This window comes from Hemitrygon akajei, chromosome 22 (assembly GCF_048418815.1).
Source record: "Hemitrygon akajei chromosome 22, sHemAka1.3, whole genome shotgun sequence".
Classification (NCBI taxonomy): domain Eukaryota; kingdom Metazoa; phylum Chordata; class Chondrichthyes; order Myliobatiformes; family Dasyatidae; genus Hemitrygon; species Hemitrygon akajei.
The window spans coordinates 36,294,485-36,318,589 of record NC_133145.1 but is presented as its reverse complement, the minus strand read 5'-3'; the positions used below and the strand labels follow the sequence as shown (position 1 = coordinate 36,318,589).

Sequence of the window (24,105 nt, the reverse complement as noted above, 5' to 3'; positions counted from 1 at the left end):
GCAGTGGGTTTCAGTTATTTTCCACTTTCTATACTCATTTCATAAGTCTCTTTCAAGCTTTCCCCTTCTCACATTAAAGCTAATGCCTCTAGTACTTGACACTTCCATCCTGGAAGAAACAATCTAACTATCCTATCTACACCTCTCATAGTTTCATAAACTTCTGTCAGGTCTGATGTTCCAGAGAAAACAATCCAAGATTGCTATAGATAATACTCTATAACCTTGGTGACATCATTGTGAATCTCCTAAACCACCACATCTTCCCTGGAATGTGGTTGTGAAACTGTGCACAACATTTCAATCAAGGCTGTGTTATGTTTTCTTTACCACCTATCTACTTTGTTGCTACTTTCAGGGAAATATGAACTTGCACCCCAAGATCCATCTGTATATCAATGCTACTAAGTGTCTCAGACTCTACCCTTTGCAGTTTCACCTACCTCATAGACAGATGTACATGATTGATATGAATAAAAGGGGTCACAGCTATGAAGATTTCCAGTGTGAAAAATCTGGGCTGGGACTGCTATTTGTCTAAACTTTTCATTTCTGACATATCTTTTCACATGCACCAGCATTTGCTGGGACTCCCCTTTGCTTCCTCTTCCTCAAATTTGCACCTCAGACTTGTGTGATTGATCATGACCTTCTCAGACTCACTTTAGCAATGCTGTTTGGAGTCACTCAATGTCCTCTACCATTTCTGCTGACTGATTCTTTAACAGTCCATCCTTACTGCTAGAGAAGAGACAGTGTGTGTGTGTGCATGTTCTGTAGGTTCTTAAAGGCTAAATGCATTTTTTTGCAGAGTGTGTAGACCAGGGGTTCCCAACGTTTTTTATGCCATGGATTCCAAACAGTAACCGAGAGGTCTGTGGACCCCAGGTTGGGAACCCCTGGTCTGGGCTCATCCATAATATGTACAAAGAGATCAAACAAAACTTGTACAGTTTGTTCAAAGGTTCATATCAGGCTATTTGTGAATTTTCAATAAATATTGTTGAAGTCAGGTGAGCAGTTAATCATATAGATAGATAGATAGATACTTCATTCATCCCCATGGGGAAATTCAACTTTTTTTTCCAATGTCCCATACACTTGTTGTAGCAAAACTAATTACATACAATACTTAACTCAGTAAAAAAAATATGATATGCATCTAAATCACTATCTCAAAAAGCATTAATAATAGCTTTTAAAAAGTTCTTAAGTCCTGGCGGTTGAATTGTAAAGCCTAATGGCATTGGGGAGTATTGACCTCTTCATCCTGTCTGAGGAGCATTGCATCGATAGTAACCTGTCGCTGAAACTGCTTCTCTGTCTCTGGATGGAGCTATGTAGAGACACAATCCTTAAAGGATGGCAGCCTTATTCACAACCAATTCAACATATATTAGAGGTAATGAATATGTGAATGCAGTGTTGAGCTGTTCTCAGAAACACACACATTAGACTTGTCTATATCCAGTAGGTTTGGTTCAGGGATGATGGTGTAGTTTGCATTGCAGAGCTGTGTTCTCACAATCATCTTCTAATGCAACATCTCAATATTATAAATGAACAGATTCATTCATGACTCTGCATACGCTCAATCAGCATTTCATTGGACACAGGAGGTACCTGATAAAGTGGCCACTGAGTGTATATCCATGATCTCCTGCTGCTGCAGCCTATCCACTTCAAGGTCCGATGTGTTGTGCAATCATTGATGTTCTTCTCTACACCACTGCTGTAACAAGTGGTTATTTAAGTTACTCTGACCATCTGGCCAGCTTGAACCAGTCTGGCCATTCTCCTCTTACCTCTCTCACAAACAAGCCATTTTTGCCCACACAACGGCCACTCAATGGTTGCTTTTTGTTTCTCGCACTGTTTTCCGCATAATCTAAGATTGTTGTGCATGGAAATCCCTGGGGATCAGCAGCTTCTAAGATTCTCAAACCACCCTGTCTGGCACCAACATTTATTCCACGGTCAATCACTCTCCTTTAGATTACTCTCCTTTCCTATTCTGAAGTTTTGTCTGAACCTCATGACCATATCTCCATGCTTTTATATATTGAGTTGCTGACACATGATTTTCTAATTAGAAATTTGCATTAACAAGCAGGTGTAGATGTGTCCCTAATAAAGTGGCCACTGAGTGTATGTTCACCTTTTAGATTACAATCCTTACCTCCTGAGGGTTCGATTTTAACAAAAGTTTCTACAGTGTTAAAATGCCCTTTGGCGATCTTTAGTGAAACCTAATTGTGGTATTCGTTTTAAAGTAGTTTCCTTCCTTACCATTGTCCTACATTACAACAATGATCAAACTGCAGAAGTATTTAATTGACCGTGAAGTGCATTGTGTTATTCTGAGATTATGGAACATTTTTTGACAATGTAAATCTATCTCACTTTGAACAAGTGTTGTGTGACCTGCTGAGTGTGTCCAACATAGTCTGCTTTCTTTTAATTTGGAAAACATCACTTTCCCCAATTTTCCGCACCAGCTCTTGCATGGTTATGGCCTTTGCTCAAATCTCCCCATGAAACTGCCTAAAAATCTGACCACAGGAAATTGGGTGCAAATGTCATACATCGCTATGAATCTTTCTAAAACCTCTAAGTAGGTACTCTGTTCTGATTCCAGTTAAAGCCATTTCAATGAAATAGAGTAATCAATAATTCAAATTGCTAAAGTTAAGGCTAAAATATTTGCCTCAGTATTTCATTTAAATGCATTCATAATATTTGTAATTAATCAAAGCTAGCTGAAACACAAGAAAATCTCAAGTCAATGTCAGGATATTTATTTCCTCAAAAGTCCTCTTGAGAGTCTATTGTTAAAAAAAACTATAAAAGCATACGGCCAGAAGATATAGGAGCAGAATTTGGCCATTTGAACCATCAAATCTGCTCCACTATTTCATCTTGGCTGTTCCAATTTTCCTCTCAGCTCCAGTCTCCTGCCTTCTCCCCATATCCCTCCACGCCCTGACTAATCAAGATTTTATTAACCTCTGCCTTAAATATACATGAAGACTTGGTCTCTACAGCAGTCTGTGTCTCTACTCTTCTCACTCATTCTTGCTCATCTACATTCTAAAAGGATGCCCCTCTATTCTGAAGTTGTGTCCTCTGGTCTTAGACTCTCCCACTACAGGAAACATCCTCTCCACATCTGCTCTATCAAGGCCTTTCATCATTCCATAGGTTTCCATGAGGTCACCCCTCATTCTTCTAAATTCTAGTGAATACAAACCCAGAGTCATCAAATGCTCTTCATATGACACACCATTCAATCCTGGAATCATTTTCATGAATCTTTTTTCAATCTTTTCCAGTTTGAGCACATCTTTACTAAGCTAAGGGTCTCAAACATGCTCCAATACTCCAAGTAAGGCTTCATGAGTGCTTTATAAAGTCTTGACATTATATCCTTGCTTTTAAATTCTAGTCTTGAAATGAGTGCTAACATTACATTTTCCTTCCGCACCACAGACTCAACCTGCAAATTAACTTTTAGAGAATCCTGTGCAAGGTCTCCCAAGTCCCTTTGTGTCTCAGTTTTTTTTTTGCATTTTCTCTCCATTGAGAAAATAGTCAACCCTTTGATTTCTTCTACCAAAGTGCACGGCCATACACTTCCTGATACTGTATTCCATCTGCCTTTCCTTTGCCCATTCTCCTAATCTGTCTAAGTCCTTCTGTAGCCTCTCTACCTCCTCAAACTACATGCCCCTCCACCTATTTTCATATTGTTTGCAAACTTTGCAACAAAGCCATCAATTCCACCATCCAAATCATTAACATATAACGTAAGAAGAATCAGACACAACACAGACCCCTGTGGAAAACCACTAGTCACTGGCAGCCAACAAGAAAGTGCTCCCTTTATTCTCACTCTTTGCCTCCTGCCAACCAGCCACTGCTTTTTCCATGTTAGAATCTTTCCTTTAATACCATGGGCTCGTAGCTTGTTAAGCAGCCTCATGTGTGGTACCTTGTCAAAGGCCTTCTGAAAATCCAAGTACACAACATCAACTAATTCTCCTTTGTCTATCCTGCTTGTTATTTCTTCAAAGAATTCCAACAGATTTGTCAGGCAAGATTTTCCCTTGAGGAAACCATGCGGACTATAGACTATTTTATCACGTTCCTCCAAGTACCCTGAGATCTCATCTATAATAATCAACTCCAACAGCTCCCCAACCACTGAGTTCAGACTAACTAGCCTATAATTTCCCTTCTTCTGCCTCACTCCCTTCTCGAAGAGTGGGGAGTCATTTGCAATTTTCTGGTCTTCACAGGTTACTTCACAGGTTACCAATATGTGATTAAATCAAAGAAAATGTCCTTGGTGCTAACTGCATTTAATTGTACATCATTTACTTTGCATCAATCATAAATGTCACTTGTTCTTTCCCCAGGAAATATTAAGTTTGCAAAAACAGCTTAACTTTAAAAATGCAAATTGTAGGGATTCCCATTGCTCAAGTGTAAAAGATAATAATTGAAATTTGTGGCACGCAAACCACTCTCCAATTAAATACTTAAATTCATCAGGTTAAGGAATGGGAATTATGTTCAGCTCTAAGGATTGGTGATACCCAATACATGAAACAGTAGCAACTGCCTAGTTTATAAAGATGTCATGCTATTGTATTATATATGTGAAGGTACTGAGGCTGGGTTGTAGCTCATGGAGGAAAATGAAAAATGGGACAGGTCCACCTAGAATTATAGAGAAGAATGAAAAAATTCAAATAAAGGGAGAGTGAGTTCAAATCTGTGCTTAACCCATTCTCTCATACTTTATTGTGGCGTGGCTGAGGATATTCCTGAAATTCCGGAGAAAAGGTTAATCCATATAACACTTTACTGACTTAATCTCGTATTATGAGCTGCAAGCACATTAGCATTGCACGATACTGAGTAAAGACCTTAAAATTTTTGGAGGGAACTTTTTGATTCAGATTTATTAGCCCCATTTAAGCTGATCAATTTCTACATTGTGTCACAGTCATACAGTATGGACACTGATCCACACAGGCCAAGATACCCATCTAAGCTATCTACTTTTTCTGCATTTGGACCACATCCTTCAAAACCGTTCCTCTCCATGCATCTGTGCAAATACTTTTACGTGATATTTATGCACCAGCCTCAATCAGCTGCTCTGCATGTTCATCCTATATACTGACGAGTCTCAGGCTGAAAAACTTACCTCTTTGGTAACACCTAAATCTAACCCCTCTCACATTAAACCTACACCCTTGAGTTCTTGATTCCCTATTGTTGGGAAAAAGACTGCTTTTACCCTATAATTTTAAACACCTCTGAAAAATCAGCCATCATATTGTACACTCCAGTAAAAAAAAAGTTCCAACCTGCTCAACCTCCTTCCATAACTCAATCCCTCTAGACCTGGCAACATCCTCTGCACTCTTTCCTGCCTAATGGCATCTTTCCTACAGCAAAAAGACCAAAACACAATACAATATATGATGTGTAGCCTCAAAATTATCTTGTAGAACAATGTAGAGCTTTACATCTCACCCTCTATACTCAGTGCCCTGACAGAGCGCCACGGTGCCGTAATCCTCCTTTGCCACGCTGTCTATCTGTGATGCCACATGAAAAGAAAACTACAGTGCCACCCGTATTACAGGAGGATGTATGGTTTATCAGGCTGTGGTGAGACCCTAGTTTCTGCAAAGCAGATGTACAATCTTATTAAAGTTGTAAATGTCTCTAGAAGTTAGGGAGCTTAGGAGAACGATGGTACCCAACGGTGACTCCTTTGTTTGCATCTTCGGAAACAGCTCTATTTCTACCTTTAATATCTCTATTCTTCCCTTTTAGGGTTCTTTTGAAGACCCTGACCTGGAGTTACACGGAGACTTCAGTTCTTTGCAGGAATGGGACCCGCTCTCAGGGTCTCACAACTGGCCGCTATTCGATATGCCAATGGTGCGGCCTAGAAGACTAGTGTACCTTCAGGATTCTGGGATTTCCTGGCTCTGGAGACGGGTGGACTTGAGGTCGGTGCCGCTGCAGGAAATTGGTGTGTCACGGGAGACAGAAGATCGGAAGCAGCGAGCTGGCTGCTGGCTGTGTGCCCAGAAACCCGAGTTCTTTGGGAACAGTGGTCGGAAGAAGCGATGCAACAGAGTTCTAACATTGTATATCAGCGAGTTATTTGTTATGTCTCCCCTCTCGCTGTGGAATGAGAACACCTTTTTCCCTTATTAGGGAGAGAGAGAGCCTGTGGTATGTTGAATTACCAGGTGAGCGAGTAGTCTTTGGGGCACTGCAAGTCTGTGTCTTTATTGATGCTTTGATGCATGGTTGAGTGCTCGGTGGTGGTGGGGGCACTGATGCTTTTTTGATGGTGGGGGGATCATTGCTTTGCTGCTCCTTATGCATGGGAGAGGGAGCTGCGGGGGGGGGGACTTTGCTGTTCTAACATTTAACTGCCATTCATTCTTCGGGGCACTCCTCTGTTTTTGTGGATGTTTGTGAAGAAAAAGCATTTCAGGATGTATATTGTATACATTTCTCTGACATTCAATTTACCTTTGAAACCTTCGAAGTAACTCATCTGCATTCTACAAAGCCACCCCATTTACAGAAGATGATTGATTTAATCTTTAATTGCTTGCTTAAAGCTAGCACGTTTGTTTTCTACAGGGACCTCATGGGATTCACTCCAGGTCTCAACAAATGTGGTTTCATTAAAAGATCTTTAGTGGGACAGAAGGGGGAACTTCCAGCCACAAACTTCAGATCCATAAGACCATAACACATAGGAGCAGTATTCGGCCATTTGTCCATCAAGTCTGTTCCCCCATTTGATCATGGCTGATTTATTTTTCCTCTTAACCTCTTTCTCCTGCCTTCACCTGCAATCTTTGATGCCCTTACTAATCAATGCCCTATGAAACCTCAGCATTACATCCTTGCTTTTGTATTCTAGTCCTCTTGAAATGAATGCAAACATTGCATTTGTCTTTCTTATCATCGGTTCAACCTACAAGTTCACCTTTGGGGAATCCTGCATTAGGACTCCCAAGTCCTTTGGCATCCCTGATTTCTGAATTTTCTCCCCATTCAGAAAATAGTCTATTCCTTTATTCCTCCTATCAAAGTGCATGACCACATACTTCTCTACATTATATTCCATCTGCCACTTCTTTGTCCATTCTCCTAATCTAAGTCCTTATGCACATTCCCCGCTTCCACAACACTAACTGTCCCTTTACCTGTCTTCATATCATCCACAAACCTGGCCACAGAGCCAACAATTGCATCGTCCAAATCATTGACATACAGTTTAACACCAAAGGGAACAGACTCAACACTGACTCATGATGAGCACCTCTAGTCAATAGCAGTTAACCAGTAAAAACCCCCTTTATTTCCATTCCTTGCCTTCTGTCAGTCAGCCAATCTTCTATCCACGCGAGCATCTTTTCTATAGTGCCATGGGTTCCTAACTTGTTTAACAGCCTCATGTACAGCACTTTGACAAAACCCTTCTGAAAATCCAAATAAACAACATCCACTGACTCTCCTTTGTGTATTCTGCCTGTTACTTCCTCAAAGAACATAAGAACATAACAAATAGGAGCAGGAGTAGGCCATCCAGCCCATCGAGCCTGCCCCGCCATTCAATAAGATCATGGCTGATCTGTCCATAAACTCAGCTCCATCTACTTGCCTTTCCCCATAACCCTTAATTCCCCTACTATGTAAAAATCTATCTAACCGTATCTTAAAAAAGCTGGATTCCAATGGATTTGTCAGGCAAGACTTCCCCTTAATAAAACCCATGTTGCCTTTGGCCAATCTTACCACTTGCCTTCAAGTAGGCTGAAACCTCATCCTTAACAATGGACTCTAAAATCTTACCAACCACTGAATTTATGCTAATTGGCCTCTAATTTTCTGTCATTTGCTTCCCTGCCTTCTTAAAGAGTGAGGTGATATTTGCAATTTTCCAGTCCTCCAGATCTATTTTTCAGTTACTGTTTTCAGAACCCTGGGGTGTAGACCATCTGGTCTAGGTGACTTTATCTACCTTCAGAGCTTTCAGATTCCCATGCACCTTCTCCTTAGTAATAATGATTACATTCATGTCTGCTCACAAATTGACTCTCTCAAATTTCTGGCATGTTGCCGGTGTCATTTGCAGAGAAGAATGATGCAAAATATTCATTCTGTTCTTCCACCATTTCTTTACTCCCCATACTACGTCTCCAGTGTCATTTTCCAAATGGTCCACTGTCCATGTTTGCCTTCCTTTTACTCGTTATAAATCTGAAAAAACTTTGGTATCCTCATTTATATTACTGACTAGCTTACTTTCATATATTATCTTTTCTCTGGTTGTTGCTGTTTTTAGTTGCCTTCTGTTGGCTTCCCAATAATTTTTACTATTTTTGTATGCCTTTCCTTTTGCTTTCATTCTGTCTTTGACTTCTCTTGTCAACCACAATTGTCTCATACTCAAATCTGGCTCACCAAATCCAGGATTGCCTTTCCTCTAGTTTGATCTCTAAAAAGCCATCTCATAGGTACTTGGCAATTTCTTTTTCTTTGGATCCGGTACAAAACTGATGTTCCCAAACCACCTGCATATTGAAATCCCACATGACCATTGAAACTTTGTCTTTTTTAATTTGTACCTACATCCTGTATACTATTTGGAAGTCTGTATATAACTCTCATCAGGTCTTCAAGAGATTAAATAGGAATTCACTTCTTAATCCCTGAGAACTGAGGGATCAAAATTGTTTATATTGTACATTAAGCATAATTATGACAAAGAACTCAATAAAAAATACCTTTGCATTTTGATTACTTCAAGAATTTGCCTCCACAAATCCAAAGAGTCTGCAGAGTTTCAGGAGTACTCCTGCTTTGACCACATTACTTCCTTGGCTAGACAACTGGCCACTAACTCTGCCACGCAAGAAGCTTGCTTAAGGGAACAGAGACACATTCTTTTCTTTCTTGGCTGCCTGCCATTTGCTCATGCTCCAGTAAATGAGGTGAACAATCTCTGCTTGTTACACTCTGTTCTGTCCAGTTTTCAGGTAAAATGGAGGAATGTTTGTATCGTCTCCTTGCTGTTGTGTGTGGCAGCGTTAAGATAAGGGCACAATGGTCGCTTAGCCTTTTGTTTAAGCCCTCCTGAACCGTACACACTGGACATGTCGTTGCTTTCATTGGAGTGGTTGTTTTTTTAAATTCTTTCTAAAAAGCACAAAGAAAATGGAGAAATAGGCAGCTGTACACATAAGATATCCACTTACCTCATTCTGCAAATGTTTTGCAGTGATCTTGACAGCTTTATCCTGGCCATATGGCCAGGTGTGTCTCACTTTTGCACAATATGGCACAGAAACAAAGCGCTGGGCTAAGCTTCAGCTTGAGAGAAATTGTGCCCAGGTGTATGAATGATGAGAAGGAGGAAGTCAAAAGTAGCAAAAGAGAGGCAGGAAAATAGAGTGATTCAGAGAACAAAGAGCCAATTTTGCAGAAAATGCTGTGTACTTTGAACTGCCTTGATGCACACCACATTTCTAATTTTGAGCATAATATTAGATTAACCTTTTTGCATTTTTTACATTGTTTATATTTGGAATGCCTGCTAAAACTAAGAATCCTTTACTCAGCATAAGCAACAATAAAAGCAGGAAAACACCTATAAAACAATAACACCATCAAACCTTTGCAAATAAACCCCTAAGAACATTTCCTGATTTATTATCAATGTAGTACAAAGGCTGACTCCTGCATTTACTGATTTTGATAAGATGATAGATGCAGCTCCCTTCTTCATATGTGTTTAGATTTCATGAGGTAGAACCCATCTGCTCGATGCCACAGGCTGCAATCTAATAAATGAACTCTAATGTACTTATTTTTAAGTCATGCTTCTCCTCACTTCCTCTACATTTTACTACACAGAATTTAATCAGCTCCTGAAAATCTGTATATTATTTATGGAGCTCCACTATAAGTCTACACAGTAATAAAGTTACAGCAAAGGCTAATCTGCAGTTTTATGAGCTAGACTTTCAGGATTGAAACCTGGGCAAATATTTAAACATATTTGGTTCCAAACTGATTAAATTTCTTGCATCCCTGAAGCCAACCAAAATAACTGAGGTTTGTGCAAAAATAACAGTAACAAATTCCTCTGCTGTATCCAAATCAGTAAATTAGCCAACAATACAATGTCTGCCGAGCTTCAATGTGAAAACAATAAAATACTCTACAGCCATTATATAATAAACAAAATACTTTGGCTAGGTTATGATATACTTAGCACCCGGTTTCACAGACATTTCAAATTAGCAGTTTAGACTATGTATTTATGCAAAAGTGGCAGTGTAACACAATTCACTATCTGATTCTAGATAATGCACTGAAAACGAATGGAATGGGTGGCCTCCTTTCAGAAGGGTAACTTAAAACTTACTGTACCTTGGTTTAATATCCCTGCTGAAAAGCAGGAACACCTCCTCCCCCCCCACCCCCCTCCCGTCCCACCTGTTACGTAGCAATACTTCAGTGAGTGTGACCACATTATTTGCTCAGAATAAAGTTTTGGGACCGTGACTTGGCTCTGCAGTCTCTTAATTGAGTGATAAGATTTCTCCCACAAAGTACTTTAGCTATGTCTGTAGATACATGCATCTAAAATTGGAGACCTGCACAAGGTTTCCTTTTGGAGGCAAATGGTATTCCAGTGCAAACTATGACTATTTTGAAAAATGTCATCACCAACTCAACATTTGCTGTGAATCTGCAGAGTATTTTAAAGTATTGTTGCCTAGAAATTCATCCCCTATTGGTGTCACTAAATGTGCTATATGGTGGGGGCAGAGCTGTTTCCTTGGCTTCTATAATGGTGTCCATTGACTTGAAGCATAAACTGTGCTTGTTCTGCCAGATACAGAGCTATATCTCGGAGCAGCAAGGATATTAAATTCCACCAGGCATTAAATATCCAGAAAATGACAACTAATCCTGCTGGATCAAAAACCCAGAGCCTGTGAAAAGTCAATTAGGAACAGTCAATTGCATCTTGGCTGCTTTATGCAAGAATGCCCAATTAACTGCCACCCTTGCCACCCTTCCAGTGAACTCAAATCTAACAGTGAGCAAAGAAAGAGGATGGAGTAACTATAACATCACATGAACAAATCACCTCTCCACCATGAACAATCAAACTTATCTGGGGATTCCACAATGACCTTTGCAAAGTTACAAAATTCATGTCTCATATACTTAGATACAGAACTACTTGCAGATTTTCTTTTCACCCAGTAGGTCATTAAGCAATGAAAGGAATCAAATAGATTGTGATGTTAAATGAGAGGCCAGTCAGTTTCTATAAATGGCGTCAACCAGTTTTGGCCTCTGTGCTTTTCCAGAAGAATCTTTCAATACTAACACTTGCACGTTGCAAAATAGGAGCCAGCGGGCGTTTGCAATAAGAGAATCAAAGATGAAAGAAGAGGTAGACCACTTCTGTCCAGAACATGCAATGGTACAGCCATGATGAATCACATAGCTTCCCTGCAATAATTTTTCAAAGGAGGGAAACAATACCAAGTATCATAATAAAAATGCAAGGGAGTATTGTAGCCCTAGCTGTCTAGAAGGAAACTATTAAAATAAGGTTAGCTCAACTCAAAGCCCATTTGTAAAATAGGTTGACATCAAATATACTCTCAGTGGCCACTTTATTCAATATACCTGCGATGTACACTTGCTCATTAATGCAAATATCTAATCAGCCAATCATGTGGCAGTAACTCAATGCATAAAAGTATGCAGACATGCTCAAGAGATTCAGCTATTGTTCTAACCAAACATTAGAATTGGGAAGAAATGTGATCTAAGTGAGTTCGACATTGGAATAATTGTTGGTGCCAGATGGGATGGCTTGAGTATCTCAGAAACTGCTGATGTAGGATTTTCATGGACAACTGTCTCCAGAGCAGGGGTTCCATGGACTCCTAGCTTAATGGCATTGGTCCATGGCATAAAAAGTCTGAGAACTCTTGCTCGAGTTTATAGAAAATGGTGTGAAAAACAAAAAAGCATCCAGTAGGTGGCATTTCTGAGGGTGAAGACACCTTGTTACTGAGAAAGGTCAGAAAAGAATGCCACTGGTTCAAGCTGACAGGATGGTGGCAGCAAATTAAGTAAACACACTTTACAAAAGTGGTGTGCAGCAGAGTGTCTCTGAATGCACCACATGCTGAACCTTAAGATGAATGGGATTCAGCAGCAGAAGACCATGAGCATGTAATTGGTGGCCACTTCATTGTGTATAGGAGACAACTAACAAAGTGGTAGCTGAGTGCAGAAAAATACAGAATGAATACAGAAAACAGCAAGAGGAAATTTTACATGATTACCGCTTTAGAGTCCTGTGTGTGCCACAGCATGATGATTTCTTGACACATTATAAGAGTGAAACTGTTTACATGTGCCTATTTTCTAAATGGAAAAAAAGTCAATAACACTCATTTCTAAATGGAAAAAAAGGCAACAACACTCAATTTCATAAAAGTTTGACTAGCAAGTCAAAAATATCTGAACAACATCCAACAACATTCTGGGGCAACTCTGCAGGCCAGGCAGCATCTATGGAAAAAAGTACAGTCGATGTTTCTAGCTGAGACCCTTCATCCTGCATTTTGTGTGTTGCTCGGATTTCCAGCATCAGCAGATTTTCTCTTACTTGTGAGCAACACCCAAGGCCACGTTGATCTTTGTAAAAGTTCGTAAGCTTGATGAAGTTTTAACAAGGTCATTTGCAACGTGGATATTTGCACACAAGTCATGAAGACCTCAAGCAAGATGCATGTATTCGAGGAACTCTTTACTGACTGCTGCTCAGAGCATTCAACAAACTAGTTGTGAAACTAGAGAACGTAGAACATAGGACAGTAAATCACAGGATCACGCCTCTCATCCCATGATGTTTCAGCCAACAATGAGGCCAAATTAAACTCAATCCCATCTCCCCCTAACTTCCCTCCATCCTAAATTTTTGCTGCCTAGTATTCAAGCCTGGGAGAAGGATTCTGGCTCTCTAATTCTCATAGTTTTATATACTTCCATTGGATCACCTCTCAGCCTCTGATATTCCAGAAGAAAATATCTAAGTTTGTCCAACCACTCCTTATTATTAATACTCTTCAATCAAAGCCTTAGCAAGCCTTCAATCAAAGCTTTAATCTTCTTAATCAACTGAGCATTTGGTCATATGACATAATTCTTGAAGGAATGATACTTTAAAATAACTCAGAGTAGAGCATATAATATACAGTAATCATATTAAGAATTAATTAATCGTTACCATTTATATGAGAGAAATTATTTTTTTTCAACAAGAACAAAGGATCCCTTTTACTTCCAACAGGTGCCCTCATTACAGAGTATGAAAAAAATAATAATTTGGATTAAGCTTCACTACTGTGCCCCAGAGGACAAGACAAGAGCAAAAATCAGGACAAAGTGCTTTCATATGGCATATTAAAGAAAAGAAAAAAAGGTAAAAAATTTTAGGAAGGGAACTGCAGAGTTTAGGATTGACCAACTGAATGTGTGGTCACTGAAGGAGGAGGAGTTAAAATCAGAGTTCAAGGAAAAAGATTGGGGAGGTTGCTAAGGCCAAAAGAGCATTTGTGTGTGGGTGGGAGGGGGTGGAGCAAATGAGGCCATGTACTGTATGAATGATGCACCATCAATAACTCACTCTGAGACGTAAAGGCGAGATATCGGCTTTTATTGACTGGAAGAAGGAACAAGCAGTGAGTGACCACCATACTACATCCTGGAGACTGAGAGGCCGGGCTCAGACCTCCATCACCTTTATACAGGGGTCTGTGGGAGGAGCCACAGGAGCAGTCATCAGGGGGCGTGTCCAGACAGGTATATGTAGTTCACCACAATGAAACAGTTTAAATCAACAAGTACTGGACGTATGAGGGTTGGAGAATTTGTTTCAATTGGTTGAAGGTGGGAGGTTAGCCAGGGTACCTCTAGAATAAACATATATCGTGTTAAGAAAGGCAGTTCAAGATACATTAGGAACAAAAGTGGGATAAAGGAAAGATCCCTGGGGAAGTCAAAGGTTTATGGTGCCGGAAGTAGGAAATGAAATCATCGAGTATGATTCTTTGGCTACAATTTACAGTGTGTTAAATCAGAGAAAGCAGGTGAATTTACATTAACAAGTGGAAACACATTGACCCAATATCAGCTATACTTCTGAATGCTTGCAATGAAAAGCTGTTTACTGTGGTCATCAAGGAAAACAAAGGCTTTGCTGTTGCTTATACTGTTCAAAAATTTATTGAATGTGAACGACAAATAGTTCATTGGTGCACTTTATTTGAAACTATTTGAAATTCAGTTCTATTGACATTAGCCTCCTCACTTAGAACATTGTTGGACTTTGGCTAATTGAGTCTATTCTTTGAATAATTGGCTCAATTTGTGTTTGTAATCCATCAGTACCTTCGCAGCTCTCCAATGCCATTTCAAAAGTGGCATTTGCAATAGCTACAGTAGCTGCAATGCCAATAATGCTACTCTTTATATAGATACATGTGAGTGTAAACATTCAATGTCTATAGCTATTGGTCTTGTCTTCTTTCTATTTATTTTATTGTTACAAGATTCATAATTTAAAATCTAAAAGTAGTTGATAAATGTAATGTGGTCCTTTAAAACATGAATTTAAAGAATATTTGTCCTGATAGCAGAATCAGAATCAGGTTTTATGTCGTGAAATACTGTATGTTGTTTTGTGGCAGCAGTACAGTATTAGTCATATAAATTACTCTAAGTTACAAAAGTAAAATGGGTAGTGCAAAAATTGAATAACAAAGCCATGTTCATGGGTTCATGAACTATTCAGAAATCTAACGATTGAGGGGAAGAAGCTGTTTCTCAAACACTGAGTGTTGGTCTTCAGGTTTTGTACCTCCTCTCCGATTAGTAATGCCTTGAGGCTGTTGTATATCCTGGATGGTGAGGGTCCTTTAATGATGGATGCCTCTTTCCAAACGCACCATATTTTATCACAGTGTGATTCTTTAAAAAGGTGGCCACATTTTACCCAAGTGCATATTGTGTACAAGATGTGGTCTCCAATGATACTTCATTTAAAACATTCCCCTCTGTTTCTCTTTTCTCACTTTCACAGCCATCTCTCTCTACATTACATGCAATTAAGTGAACTTCATCACCAGAACAAGGGGAGGTGATGGTTGGGGGAAAATTGGTGCATGATTGCTAGTACTGCTTGTACCATCTTAGTAGCTATGTCTTGTGTTCAGCTTCTGAAATTCACTTCCAAGAATCACAGATAATCAACCACTGGGCCATGTTTTTTTCTAATGTTAAGAAGTGTCGATGAATTTCTAGATACAGTAACTATAAAATTAATTTTAAAATTTCAAACTTCATATCTAATGCAAGGTAAATATAAAAAGTTGCAGTTGCTGGAAATCTAAGGACAGAAAATGCTGAAAATCCTTAACACAGAGCTAACTTGTCAGGTTCAAGATGCTTTGTCAGAATTCTAAATTGTAAAGTGTAAAGGAATCTGGTCTCCAATGTGAATTAGCTAAGACTCATTTAAATGCAGCAAATCAATCAACTGAAGCAAGAAGATTAAATCTCTCTTCTGAACTTTCATCTAAGAGATTACTATTGGTCTAGATAATATTGGATTTCAGAATCTCAAAACACAATGGTAGAACAGACTAATCCATTCACTGACCTATTTCAGCCAGACCTAAGAGAAAAAATACAGATACCGCATTTATCTTTAAGTGTCAAATTCACATCTGCAATAGTCCCTCATACTGACCAAGTTAAGCAAACTAAAGTGCATAAGCATCAGACTGAAGGTTTGGCTTAGTTGCTTTGATTTGATTTGGTGAAATTTACTGAAAATATTGCAATAATGCAAAGAGTTACAGCCAATATTAGAGTTATCACAAATTTAGTGATTATAATCTTTTGAGTGTGTTTTAAATATATTGGACTAGAAACTATTCCCACTGTACTCCACCTCTTCCTCTTTGGATTGCACGAGTCCCCACAGAAAATTTATCATGATTGGGAGTTTATGTTAGTGGCACTTGTTCAGAGCCCTGCCAGGTGAAAATTAAGCTGTGTTTGTTTTGGCCACGTGGACACCCATGACAGGCTCTCAAAAAGAATGAATATATATTTATTGACCTTCATTAAAAAGTTGACAGCCGTATCCCATTCCAACAGTAAATGCCTGAGTTTGTATTATTTTTACTAAATTAAAATCAACTTATGTTTAGTGAATGAACACAAAGATTTAAGATGCACACTAGCTGTGGCCATGTTCATCAAAATCCACCAAACTAACACATGATTATAGCCAAAAGATCTTCTAAAATTAAAATTTTAAGTATTTGCATTTTAATATGTTAATTGATTACATTGGTTCATGGAAGATTTTGCATACAAAGATAAACAAATGCTATTTGAATAGTAATATCTTAAAACCTGCTAAATTTGCCTTCAGATCACCATTCGCATCTAAAGCAGAAACTTTACCTAACTCTCCTGCCAAATCAATTGAGGCAACATGCCTGTTATGATTTAGGCTGCTTTCCAACACTTTTATCTTGTGTTTGCTACAGTAAGGCGCTTTCCATAAGCAGATCAACTCTCCTATGAACTGAAACCTGCAGATATAAATTTCCCACACAAAGACTTCAAAGTGAGTAAAGGGTCCTCTTGATTAACAGGGGAACCCTGCTGGTCTATGATTTTAATACAGATTGTCATATTTTGCAAATTGTTGAGGATCTTCAGATGGAAGAACAATAGCTTGTAGTTTTAGAGTGCCATTGTAAAGAGATTGTGAATTTTTTGCACTGATGTTAAATCCGTAATACATAGCATCTGAATATGTAGAATAGCATTCACACACAGGTTCTGAAAACATGTGGTACTTCTCTAACTCCCAGTGTGTAGACACAAAAGCTCAGTGACAGAAGAACATGAATTGAAATGTTACGTTTCCTGAGTTTCTTGACTTTTTTTTGCGGCTAATTTAAGTAGTTGAAATTGTGCCAGGAAATTTGTGCATAGACACCCATATTATTCTTCCAGATAGTGCCATGAGATCTTTAATATTGATCAGTGAGTGGAAACAGTTGCCTTGGATTATTGTCTCCTGTCAAAGATGGCCTCCCGACAGTGCAACACTTCATGGCCTTGCATTAGGGTATCACCTCAGGACTTTTGGTTGACTTCTCGGAGGTAGGGAGTAAAATAATAACCTTCCAACTCCAGGCTATGAATTGGATAACCCTGTACATACAAAAAAAAAAGCTGAATTCCAGGGTGTTCTTGTAATTTCTTCGCCAACATGACCTTTGTCCACCTCATACTAGAACTTAAGGTGGCATTGATTCCCTGTATTGGGAAAGCCTGCTTCCAAACACTTACTGAGATCCATTATAGGTTGAGAAGTTCATAGTCTGAATGAAGTGGAGCATTCTAGCCTTCAGAAACTAAGGGTGAGCATCAACCGGATTAGGGAGTACTAAAGATCAGGTGGAAATTTTGAGACAACTTTTAGCAGTGTGGGAGCATCCTCTGAAATTGGCATTGCCTGTGAGATCATCAACTTCTACCCTAATCGGACGTCCATGTTCCAAAAGGGAGAGCCATTGAGATAAACATTTTTAGTTCCTTTTAATGTCCATAAAATCACTAGCAGTCTTATTATTGGTGTTCCCTTGTTTTGGTTTGGAAACCTGTAAAAATTCAGTCTATTTTAATGTCAAGATTGGGCAAGAGTTGAGTGAAAACATCTTTTCCCAACTCTCGTAAATGTTAAAACTGGCCCTTGGCTTCAGTCAAAAATAGGTATGGTTTGTTTTGCAGCAGCACACTTCCAAGCAGAGCTTAATAATTCTCCTGCAGAAAATGAAATAGCAGTGCTCAGCTGCACAGATGCTCCTCAATCTTGCTTATGGAACCAATGTTGAATGCAATAATTGCTGACAACACAGGAAAAATAATTGTAGACGTACTGCAAGGTGACATTGTACAGGGCACAGGAAAGGTTTCAAATGGCATGCACTTCGAGGTCACATGCCTGGAAAGCATCCCATGAAAGATATGCTGGCTTCACATCATTATCTATCATGTGTGGAGGAGATAGCAATGTCATGTATGCAAATTCATTTAATGATGGAGTATCTGTGAGTGAATGTTGTCAATCAGGCAGTGACGTGGCTGGAGACAATATCCAGCTATAGTTTATGAAGGGTATACCAAGCCCTTGTGTGAGCAATGATGCACATATAACTGAATATAAAGTAGCAACATATTTGATTGAAGTATTCCTCATACAAAATCCTTTGAGAATCGTGAACTAAGTCCCACACCTTTACCGTGCAAATTCTATTTTACCATCCAAAAACTTAGGTTAGAGCATCAACCTGGCAGAGTGATGTATTATATTTAATAATCATCTAACAATATTAATGGAGTTTTCATCCTGAACAAAACTGTTTGACGTACTTGATTATTTTAGTTCTGGTCTCCAAGTGCATATCAAGCAAATAGAAGTGGAAATCTAAACTACAGTTTATTTCATTTATTTTGAGATACAGTGCAGGAGAGGCCCCTCTCACCCACCTAGTTAACACTAGCCTAATCACAGACAATTTACATTGGCCAATTAAGCTACTAACTGCTACATCTTTGGACTCAGAGGAAACTGGAGGAAACACACTCAGCTCACAGGGAGAACCTACAAATTCCATACTGATGGTGCTGGGACTGAACTCCAAACTCCAGAATTCTCTGAGCCGTAAGTGATGCACTAACCGCGACACTACCATGGTGCCCAGTTTAAAAGCAACATTGGTCAGTCTTCAGCGACAAGGCTTTGATCCATCACTTCCTTAAGAATATAAGATAATAATGTCTTTTTCCCAAGTTCTGGGGATAACTTTAGTGCTAATTGAATATTCAACTTTTTCACTGATACAGTGGCTTTTCCCTAAACTTGCAGTAGTTCTATTTTTAAGTAGCTAAATGCCTCTGCTATCACATTTGACCTAATTTGAAAATGGAAGTGATTGATTTCTTCTCTATAAGAGCTCCCATGTTCTTTTAAATCAACCGATCATATCTCAGTTAAGGCCAAATAAAAAAGAATTTAATTGTGAGTAGCATGCTGCCACATCAAGCCATACAATCAATTAAACATTCTATTAGCCTTACCTGTAACAGCTCACCAGCTGGCTCTGAAGAGGAAATAGCTTTTTGATGCCATTGACTTCAGCAGTTCATAGGCATTTCATGTTTGATATCGTGCTTCCAAGGACACTACAATGAATAGCACGCTTTCTACTCTTATAATATGTACTGTCCAATAAATTCAACACAGCCTATTACCTAAAAGGCTCAATATGCCTATTCCACAGCAATCTCATAAATTGACTTGCAGGTGACCCTCAACAATATTTTATTCCAACTCAGATATGTTTACTTGGAAGATTTTTTCTCCCTCTCATGTTTCCACAATGTAAGAAAACCCAGAGGAAGGTGATTATCATTTTCACTATTCACCCTCCCAACCGTTGAGCACATCCACATGAAACTCTGTTGGAGGCAAGCAGCATCCATCATCAGGAAACCACACCACCCAGGACATGCTCTCACTGTTGCCATCAGGAAGAAGGTTCAAGAGCCTCAGCACTTGCACCATCAGGTTCAGGAACAGTTATTACTCCTCAACCATCAGGCTCTTGAACGAATGGAGATAACTTCACTCAGCTTCACGTACCTCTTCATTGAAATGTTCCTGCAACCAATGGGCTCACTTTCAAGGACTCAATTTCTCGATAGTGATGGCTTATTTATTTATATTATTGTTTTTACATTTGCACAGTTTGTTGTCTTCTGCGCTCTGGTTGAACGCCCAGAGCTGAGTGGTCTTTCACCGATTCTATTATAGATTTGTTGAGTTTACCCACAAGAAAATTAATCTCGGGGTTGTATATGGTGACACATATATACTTTGATAATAAAATTTACTTTGAACTTTTGAACATGAGAAGTTTTGATGCTAACCCCAAAAATTAAAAACTGGCATGCAGAAGAGAGAGGTAGTAATACGTAAAGCTATTTTCCTGGCTATCAATTTGAAAACTCTTGTTTTCTAATCTAGGAACTGCAAGATTGGTGCAAACAACCCAAACTCAATATTGGACCTTGCAGGGCTGGTGGCTCTAAGCATGCTTCATGAGATGGCAAGTTCCTATTGAGTTGTTGAGCTAAAGTGAAGCAGTACAATGTGATGGGTAATATACTGGCAGCAGAGTATGGGTGCCTAAAAAAATGGTCATGCTACTATTGTAGTTCATGGCCAAGGAAGTGTTGATTTTAACAGTAAATTCACTTGTTGCCTGTAAAATAGAACAGTTCATGGCTTATATCTCTACTTAACCTGAGGTATTTTCAGTCCATCATTTAAAATATAGGATATTGGCAAGAGAGAGAGCCTTTCGTTTCTGAAAAGAATTTGAAGGAGTGATTAACTGGGGAAAAATTTAGATATACCCAAGCTTGAGTGGATTTGGGTCAATTCAGGGGATAACAAAAGAAAAAAATGTGAAAGAAAACAACAAAAACAATAAGGAAACGAGTAGACAACAGAGAGAGCAAGAAACTAAATACAGATGGGAAAGCTATAGCAAAATAATGATCTTGCAAGTGTAAGAACAGTAAACAGGCAAGTTTCATTTTCTACAGCTCTGCTCTAATTCTTTCCCCTAATGGTTCCTCTTGCCTTCACCTTCTAGATCCCTAACAACAATGTAGGGTAGAAGGGTAGCGTAGTGGCTGCTTAACACTATTACAGTGCCAGTGACCTGGGTTCAATTCTGTAGCTGTCTGAAAGAAGTTTGTATATTCTCTCTGTGGCTGCACAGGTTTTCTCCAGCTTCCTCCCACATCCCAAAGACGCACGCTAGCATGTTAATTGGTCACATACGTACAAGGGACTCTACGGATGCTGGAAAACCAGAGTAACACACACGCAAAAGGCTGGAGGAATATTTCCAGTCCAAATAAAGGGTGTTGGCCCAAAGCATCAGTGCTTTATTCCTCTCCATAAATGCAGCCTGACCTGCTGAGTTCCTTCAGCATTTTGTTGGTAATTGGTCACATGGGTGTAATTGGGAGGTGCAGGCCCATTGGGGCAGAAGGGCCTGTTACTGTGCTGTATCTCTATATAAAAATAAATAAACTCTCTACTAATAACTGCCTTAGACCATTTCCAAAAATGCCAGCAATCAGACATTATTTCCCCCTCACCTTTCAGCATTTCAAAGGAATGGTTCCCTCCACCATTGCACTAAGATCAGCTAAGAAGTTACTTCCCCATCCCTCGTTATTTTCCACAGGAGAAACAGCAACCTGCTTACCTGATCGCCACCCACCATTCAGAACCTCAAACATACTTCATGGGTGAAGTTTATTTGCATTTCTTTTAATTATATTGACATCAAAGATGTTTATGGGAAAGAAGAGTCTCCTATATGGTTCATTCTAGCTAAAAATGGACTTTGAAACATTCACAGTTCCCAGCTTCTCGTCCACTGACAGGTTGGAGATAGTTTTTCAATTGCTCCTCAAATGCTCATCGAATATGGTGAGGATTTCTGCCTTTTCTAGCCTTTTATGTGGTGAGTTCCGGACTCACTCATTTGTTGAGCGAAATCTTCTTTTTCAAGTTCTCCACTATTCCTTCCAGATATGAACAAACTCTGCCCGCTATAGCTACGGACCTCTCTTCTAATGGCAACTTATCCTTTCTGGTTATCCTGTTCTGGTATCTCACATTTTTCCTTGGTTAAACTTCCCAAAAGTATCCTTCATTAAAAAAAAAGACATAATCTCCTCAGAATTATAGTTCTTGAGCAGTGACTATACTGTCAGAAATCTATTTTGTATTATCACAATGTTCTGTGGTGTCGTGGTCAGAGCTGCACAAGGTGAACTATTTGTAGTCTGACTTTGGTCTTATCACACTCCTGTGTATTGGAATGGCCATAAGCCACTTCGATAATTGTTTCTTTCCCCGCACATCTGATCACCTGATGTTATATTTAATCCTCTATTCTACTTCATTGACTACTTTGGCCTCAAGACAAAGCAGTCGATTTTCACATAAGCTCATGAAACAGCACCTCTTCTGAACAGGCATGTTACAACCATATAGGCTCAATGTCGGCTTCCATACAATAGTTGATGCCTCTGCTGACCATCTCTTGTCCAATTATCACCTTATTTTGTCTTTCATAAAATTCCCTTTTTTCTTTTAGTCTTTCAGTTCTCTGTCCAATGGCATATGCTTCCTTTTATTCTTTCCCCTCTTCTGTTTCCTGGATCTTGAAGTTTGTTTTATCTCTTAACATTTTGTCTGCTTTGATGAAATGTCACTGGCCTGTTATGTGAACTCTTTCTTTGCTGTTTCCTGACCAACTGTGCAATTCCAGAATTACTGTTTATTTCACATATCTAGCATCCACAATATTTTTTAGTCTATAGTCATGCAAATGCATTAGGAATATCTATTGTGCCCCAAAATTCTACAGTTAATTTGATTTATGTAATTTTACCTATATTTTGTCAATTCATTTTATTCCTTTTCAATCTAATATTGGCAATGCCACAAATAAACAAAATATATTTAGTTCAGCAAAAAAGCAATTACAAATTTCTAATGTAATTTAAGATTTAGAAGCAAACTCCAAAGAGCAAACAAAAACTCAATATTTTTCAAAATTTAATTGGAATTTCATTTTTTAATAAACTTCCCAAAATATTTATTTAAGATGCCTCATTATTCATATTGGTTCTGCACCTGGTAAACAATGCATATCAAGTGAGATGATAAATTCTTTCTTCTGATTTGAGATAGGTCAGCTTTGCTCAATAAGACAATAAATATAATGTTCCCAATGCCCTTGAAATGAGTAAGAAAGCATCACACGCTACACGGCACTATGACGAGCTGTAAATATTTTATATGCGCAATAAAACATTCAGTTCAATATACACAGCTCAAGCTTACACTTTATGTGGGTGCCTTTGTAACAAAGAAATGGCTCGCTGGATTCATCACCCAGTAATCCACTTCTCCAGATTCTACTGAAATTAACCGAACTTTGTACTAAATATTTATTAACAGCCAAAAGACAGTGGTGATTAAAGGGTTAATTTAATTTCATGGAAAAATCCAAATCTCAGCAATTTCTATTACTGGGGCTGTAATTAAAGTCCTGGTAGAATGGATAGCCCAGACTCCATTCAATTTATTGATTAGCCATTCTCAGCATTTCATAGCCATCTAAAGCTTAGTAATTGGGAACCATTCTCCATGGTTTCTGAACACAGAGCAGCTTCACAATGATTAAACATGGTCACAACAGATCTGTCAATGTTTAGTGCTGCAACTAAGGTAGAGACATTCAAACAAAAAAAACTGGTGTGTAAATTCATGTGATAAAATCAAATCTCAGAGCATCCTTCTTATAAGAACAATAATTAAGGTTAAAATAAAAGCTGTATGATTCGCCCCAGCTTCTGCCTGCCATAGGTGCCCATTTTTGCTTCTTCACTGATGTAATATTTTAATTCCACGTTTTGAGCAGCCAGAGCTCTGTTTCTACCTAAAACCTTATCAAATATTTTGAGAGTTCATCTAAAAGCAAATTTTATTTGAAAATGACACAAATAATGCTATTATTTAAAAAGTAGTCATGAATTTTTAACATCACCTCTCATGCATCTATATGACATCTATTACACACATACATTATTCCACTGCACACGGTACATAATCTTCCAGCTTTATGCAAATGATGCATAAAAGGAATAAAGCAGTATTCAAATCACTGTCAATATTACATTTCCATATTGGCAATGCAGCAGAAAGTGTTCAATCATTTCAGATTATGTGACATTTCTAATTTTTTTATTGCTGATGTGGTAATATTAAAA

General features: G+C 38.7%; 1 protein-coding gene across 12 annotated transcripts in view; it reads right to left on the bottom strand.

Moving 5' to 3' along the window:
* tnrc6c1 (trinucleotide repeat containing adaptor 6C1) overlaps nucleotides 1–24,105 on the bottom strand; it is a 601,775-nt gene that overhangs the window by 390,431 nt on the left and 187,239 nt on the right. Inside the window, exon 1 of one of the 12 annotated variants that reach the window (XM_073026004.1) lies at nucleotides 9,309–9,328. The exons of 10 other annotated variants lie outside the window; for them this stretch is intronic. The gene's annotated coding sequence lies outside the window, so the exon portion shown is untranslated. Of the gene's footprint in view, nucleotides 1–8,837; nucleotides 8,902–9,308; nucleotides 9,329–24,105 lie in introns of those variants that run through there. One more of the 12 variants, XM_073026003.1, reaches the window with a different exon arrangement.